We start from the raw sequence: 7,231 nt of genomic DNA, 5'->3' as shown, positions 1-7,231 counted from the left end.
AATCCCATTCTCCCTACAGTATATCAACTCCCTATAGATTCCAGCATTCACCTACACACTTGAGCCAATTTGTAGTAACAAATAAGCTGCTGATCTGCACATCTTTTGGTTATTGGTGGAAACCAGAGAACCCGGAGAAAATCCACATGATGACAGGGAGAACATGCAAACACAACACAGACAGTATTTGAGGTCAGGACTGAACCCAGTCTCTGGTACTGCGAGACACAGCTCTACTACCTACACGACTATGCCATCATTTAATTAAAGCCAAACTCATAACTTGTGTTCAGGACTTGCATGGGTCTTGTACATGCTATAGAAGTTTAGATGTGATATCAAACAAGCCACCTTAGTGGATGCTCAGCACCATCCATGCACCATCACTTCACAGACACGGAAGCACCAGCAACAATTTCATTGTGTGACTCTCTCATCCAAAATGAAAATGACAATGCAATGGCAAAATATTGGGAACCCTTTCTCTCTAAATTTCATCAAACACTCACAGGTTGGAGAAGCAAAAAAAAAGTAGATGTAGCTTATTCTCTCTCTCTTCACAACGAGGATCTAAGAGGGTTTATTATAGTATTCAAAGAGCTTTCAATAACATTGCCATTTTGAGAATTGACAGCAGCCAGTGAACTACTGGTGCCCATGTTTTGCATATGTCCTATGCATCATCTGCTCTACACCCACTGCTCATCTTTGGGCTTCAGAGCTTCTCCCAGGAGGTAGCAAGTCCTCCTTTGCACTCAATTTCGTGAAAACATTTCCTCCTCATCCTTCTGCTTAACCAATGCACTGCAGCTGAGCAATTTCAGCTTTGAGGTAAAAGTGGAGGCAACATGCAAGAGCTAGAAACTGGTCAGCACCTCCAAAGAAATGTCAAATAGTTATTGCTTGGCAATCTAATGAACATTTTACTTGTGGGTCAGTTGTATGGAAATTCAGCAATGTCCTCATGTGCCAGTGGATTGGACTTTGACAACCTATGGCCCTCCCTATACAGATCATACAAAGGAAATCGGGTGAACCCTCAGCAAGCCTTGGGATTTCTGGGGAAGGAGAGATCTGGTCAGTCAGTAGAGGGATCTGATCAAGAGTTGCTTGGAATTTTGGAGTGCATACCAGCTGCTGGGAATTGGTGGAGAAAATCAAATCAGGGGAGTGCATCTGATGCTTGGGGATTTGGGATAGTCAAGTCAATGGGTGCAGTCAGAGAGCTGCTGTTGGGGATGTTGTGATGGTGCTTGGGGCCTGGGGTCAGTAGTGGGGGAGTTACAGGTTTTTACAGCTCTTTGGTAGCAGATCAGTGGTCGGAAAGCTTGGGCAAATCACATGATTGAGGCTTGGAGTGGCCACATGGTGAGGACTATGGAAGCAAATTATTTAAAGGGAACTTGCTCCATTTGATTCCCAGCACCCTTCTGATACCTGCTGAAGGAAGAGCTTTGAAATTATGCTAAACCAAGCAGCACAATTACACAGTGGCTACTCAACCCTAACTCAATGGGACCTGACTACCCAAATCAGGTTCAGTTCGGCTTGGTTGCACATTGCCTCTACAGCCCATTTCAGTACTTTATTCATGTCAGGATGATTTGCTTTGTATTACATTTCCAGCAAGGGTTGGGTTGGAAATGGAAAAGATGATAATTACAGCTTGTCAGGTTAGGTTCAGATTTACAGGTGATCAGGCTGAGTTTGGGTTGCGTTATAAGTTGATGCCCAAGTAGACACTAGCCACATGCACCATAAAAGCCTTCTCCTGCCTGATTAGCCATTCATGACATGTGCCCTTCCTGTCCAAATAAAAATTACAGTAGAGGCTTCCAGATGTTTGTTGAACATCATTGGACTGTACTGCACATACTCCACATCTCCATACAACAGTTCACCAGACACACAGAAAACATGGAGCGAAATTGCAGATTCTGTGCAACTCACATGAAATCCCGATTGTTAATAACATGTTATATTTCATAAAAATTGGATTGCCTTTGAAAAAAAGGTGGTGCTACAGATTCAATGGTTTGGTTTTTTGTTGAATACAGTTTTATATTACCTCAGTTTAATATTATTTTTGTGTAAGTATGCTGGCTACTTTCAGATTAAACAGAGAGTTTAGGTTTTCAGATTAAACCCCTTGAAACAAAGAATTACACTGCACAGCAAGTATCAATTCTAAATATACTATAGTTCAAATTGGATAAATTCCAAGACTGGACAAGAGGATCAGAGTAAATGATTACTTTGCACATATTAATTGATTTGCTGGCAGCAAATTATATGTCTACTCTGCTGTTTAAAAGATTGCGGGCACCTCAGGTAGTCAGTGACTTGCATAACTTAAAGGCAGTTTGCACCTCTTAAAGAGGAGGTGAATTGTAGCTGCAGAAAGTGGCTGGAGTTCCTTGTGAGCTAAATCATTGCTGAACATGCAAGAGAATATGCCTTAATGTTTTCTGATAATGCACCAAAGGTCTTGATGTGAGAAATGCAGAGAAGTAGAAAGATTCTGTATCCTCACGAGAATAAGAGCTTCTCCAGATATTTGTTCAGATGACATTGGGGATAAATATCAACAGAGTGCAATGCCAGAAATGTTCTTCCAAGTGTGATCAAGTGTGGCACCAGGAAACTGCATATTGGTGCAAGGAGGATTGTCTAATTAAGCAATTTTTATACAGAGGATGATATCAAGAGTATCATTTCTAGCAGTAAATGATTATCAGTTTACTGCTCTGTAAACTACCTTGTGTAGATAGTGGCCATTAAGAAAATCTAACAAGGAACTGTTATCCAAAATATCATCTAACTTCTACATGAGAAAAAAAACTATTCCACATTTACTTGGTCATTACAGTCATTCTTAGCATCTCATGCGTACCCATATCTGAGGAGATCACATCTTTAAAATGCAAAATGTTGAACTATTAATTGTATGGTATATCAATTTTCAAGGCCATTACGTCTCAAGTAATGTTAGATCAACCTAGCTACATTGTGCACAATTCTTGCTGATGCCTGGTTTGGTAAGTAGGTTGGGTTACTAATCACTGAATTGTGCTACTTCAAGTTCCAAATTCTCAAAAGCAGTTTTCTGTAGATACAACCAGATAACACTTATAGCATCTAATCCTAGTCAGAATAATAGTTTTATTGATCCTCTACGAGCAGGATCAGTGAACCAATCTACTGGAGATTAGGTTTGTCCGAGTCACCTCAGGTATCTCTCTCATCAGTCTGATGAATCTTTTGAAATAACCTTCACCTTTCAATTCCAAAATGGGCAAGAAGAACTTCCAATAATTGTACATAAATATAAGACTGATAAGCAACAGGATGGAATTGTCCAAATAGATTTTATAACACTGTCCACAAAACCTGCACAATCTAAATAACAAGTCCTAGATAGATACACAGAAAGTGAATTCCAGTATCTGCACTTACTGGAAGGCATTGTAACCTTTTTATATATATTTAAAGTTAAGCCCTCAAATGCTGGTGCATAGCACTGAAAATTGCAGACCTGGGGCAGCCTGTTTATCTGTATGTATTTTTAAGAGGCAAAACAAGCCCAACACCTTAAAGCACATGACTTCCAGAGCCTTAAAATACAGATAAGTTGCAAAGTCTTCCATCACTTTCCTGTTCCTCATTTAAGCATGTGCCTCATTTACATTACTACAACTGGATTTTAGCCTTATGTAATTCATTCACTGTAATAACAGCAATGCTTATCTTTGATTTTATGTAATTTTATGTGATAATGAAAATTAGACCTAAGTGAACCTAATTAAAATGCCCTTGTTATGGATGAATGAACAGATGAATAAGCAAATGCATACATAAATGAATTAATCTAAAAATGGATAGTTGAATATATGAATGAACGAATGAATGAGTGAGTGAATGAATGTATAAATGAATCTATAAATGAATGGATGGTTGAATACGCAGCTGAATTTATGAATGAATGCCCAATCCATTTGATTGATGACATTTTCATCACTGTTACATAGAGTAAGAACCCTAGATCTTAAATCGTCATCCTGCGACTGAAAGAAATTGTTATTTCTTTAATTGATTCACTGATAATGGCTGATCTAAAATGCTTTTTTAATCCTCATGTCAGGCTGCCAAAATTCCACAAGGTTGTCTATGTATATTTATTCAGCCAATTACAGCCGAAAAATGTAATTCCCTGTCCTCTGTTGTAAACATTTCACATGGACTGAGTGAACTCTCGTGAAAAGAGTCATAGGTTAGAAATTCTTCAACACCTGGAAAACCATGTTAAATAGGTATGGTGCAGCATGCTAAGTAATGTTTTCTACAAGGGTCTGTTGCCGCAAATTTCTGTTGCACATTAGGCAAAGAAAGAATTCAGTTGTCCTTCATTGCCAGGTGAACAAAGGTAACCGGATACTGTAGGTCACAGGTCCATGTTGCAAGTTGTAGGGGTGGGTGCAGGGGAGAGAAGCCTGAATACAGTGGGGATTGGAGGCTCAACCAGTTGCTGGGGGATTGTGATCACCTGAGGACATTTGGGATTGTAATTGGTTGTGGTCAGGAACACATTCAGGAGCAGGATGGGGCCCTAAAGGTGAGCCGCACTGAGGAGTAAATCTTTCACTCAAAGGACCCTCACCTGAAGCTGTTTCTCCGTGCTGGACGTCATGGTCTACATCTGCTCAGGCAGACTTGGTTTCACCTGGGCAGGATTTCATTCTCGGAGAAGGCCTGTTTCTGGATGAATAGCCCACACCAATCACAGCCCGTCCATGTGAGAATCTATTGTGCATTGCATATCCTTGGATGTCATTCTGAATATTTAGCTACCTGTTTTTGGAAAAAATCACTGTTTTTGAAAATCGCACAGTATTATCAGTAGATTTACTGATAAAATTCTATTGTGTGGCATGCAACAAAATTGCATGCACAATAGGATGTCTAAGCTATGGTTTCCAACCAATCTTTCTTTTAGTCACTGAAATATTAGACTGCCAAACCCTTTTCACATAAATGGATTTTCCACATTACAACAACAGTTACACTTCAGAAGTATTTGTTTCTAAAGTAATTTGGAACAACTTGCAACAATGAAACATGTTTTCTAAATGCATGTCTTTTGTTATTTCTTACCAAAGAATTTGTAAGAGCTTTGCAAAGAGAACCCTTGTGAGTGGAGGAAATACTGGGAGCAACTTGCCAATGCACATTTAGCTTTTCCTTTCCAAGATACATGTCCTTAAAAGATAGAAAACCATTGAATCAGTGCTAAATCAATAAAAGCTCCCTGGATTTTAGGAATTACCAGAATTATTTATTCATTCATTACTTAATCACTAAATATATTATGGTGACATAATACATAGGAAAAGTGCAGAAGTACTTCAAAGGATGTTAATGGGTAGAATCTATAAGTTCTGATGAATAATTAATTGGTATATAAAAGATTAGAAAGAAGTATTATTGAGAGGAAAGTATTTCATGTTCTACTCTTGGATACATTCTATTTTGATCCTCAACACCAAATCAAATTCCCTCAATATTTCCATTTTATTAAGTAAAAGTTTTGGTGTGTTCAACATCAGTTAACAAAACCAGTGACCACTGGTCTTCTTGTCTGCCCCTACTTAATTTATAATGGCCAAAGATGGAATTAATTCATAGATGTTCATTTAGAAACTATTGGAAGAATAGAAACCATGAATGATCTTCCCTGTTTGAGATCTCTGAACAATTAGAACAAATTATTTATTGCACTTTGTCTAATATGGCAGACTTCCAAAAATGTAGATTTTTATTCCAACTTCACTTATCTGAAGGAAACACTGTCATATAATTAAATGTTCCTGTTCCTGTTCCTAAACAGTCTCTATTAGTGAATGTCTTGGTATATATTCCACAGCTTTGTCCACCTTTATCCTTGACTTTTTTCCTCAATTTGATTCAGGTGTCAACACTTTAGCATCTCAGAGGCAAATCTCCTCCTGACACTTGATTGCAAAAATCTAGTCTAAAACTGTACTCAGGGAGTGTTGCATTGTTGGGAATATCTCATTTTGGATAAAATGTTAAATGGTAATTTTCATGTCAGCACAGAAGACCCCATTGCATTATTTAGGAGGGTAAAGGATTGTTATTAGCCAGTTTCCTGGCCAATATTTATCTGACAATGAACATTTCACCAAAACAAATTTTTGGCCATTTTCATATTTACGTTTTAGGAGTTTCACTGACTACTATGTTTACTGCATTACAACAGTGACAACACTTCAACCAGACTTCATGTGGTGTAAAGTGAATCAGGATGTCCTGATGATTTGGAAGGTGACATTAAATAAAGTTTTTTTTCAACTTGGCTGCCTGCCAACTATCAAATCTTGATTAGATGAAAATATTCTTGCCCAGTATGTGGGCAAAACTGATTTTTATTTGGCTTAAGTCTGTCCTTTGAGCTTCTCTGAACTCCAATTTAAAGTCGGGATATGTCCATTTCTATTGATTATTTTCTTCCAATATGCCACAAACTCCCTTTCATCTTTGAAACATTACCCATCTCCACTCCTACTTCTCACTCTGCTGCTGGAACTATTACATGAATTTATAATCTCAAGACCACATGTCATTGGCCCTGGCTTTGCAATAGAAATAGTCCTGAGGCTATTTGTACTTGTCATTGCTTCAGAGTAAATGGAACTGGAATTCCAGGCATCCAGTAACTCCAGATTACTATAGTTAAATGCAGAAATCAGGAGCTTGCTGATGAGTTGCTTCATTGCTTCACAAACATCACTATACCAGTATTACACTGAGAGATTAACCTTTAATATATATGAAGATGATAAATTTACTGCACTTACCTATTAGATACTCACCAAATACATCAGTGTGATACATTTAAGTTACTATCAAACAACCTGTCTGGGATCAAAAATTATCTTTTAACTATGGTATTGTCTTCCTTCATATTTTAATTATTGTCAAAGATAGGCTTATTTAACTTTTTCCATTCTTTATCTCATGTCTCCCTATTTATGTCTTTCCTTCTGTCACTTAATTTTGTTTTTGCACATGATTATGCATAGAATTAAATATTATTATTTAGATTTCTAGAACAATTTTGTTCTGCATAACTCTTTGAGGATTTTAAAATCTGATTGGTTGAGGAAATGGGTTGATGTCTCTTTCACATACACTGCAGACCCTTGTAAAGGGT

This window comes from Pristis pectinata, chromosome 18, assembly GCF_009764475.1.
Source record: "Pristis pectinata isolate sPriPec2 chromosome 18, sPriPec2.1.pri, whole genome shotgun sequence".
Taxonomy (NCBI): Eukaryota; Metazoa; Chordata; class Chondrichthyes; order Rhinopristiformes; family Pristidae; genus Pristis; species Pristis pectinata.
This window is presented reverse-complemented; position numbering follows the sequence as displayed.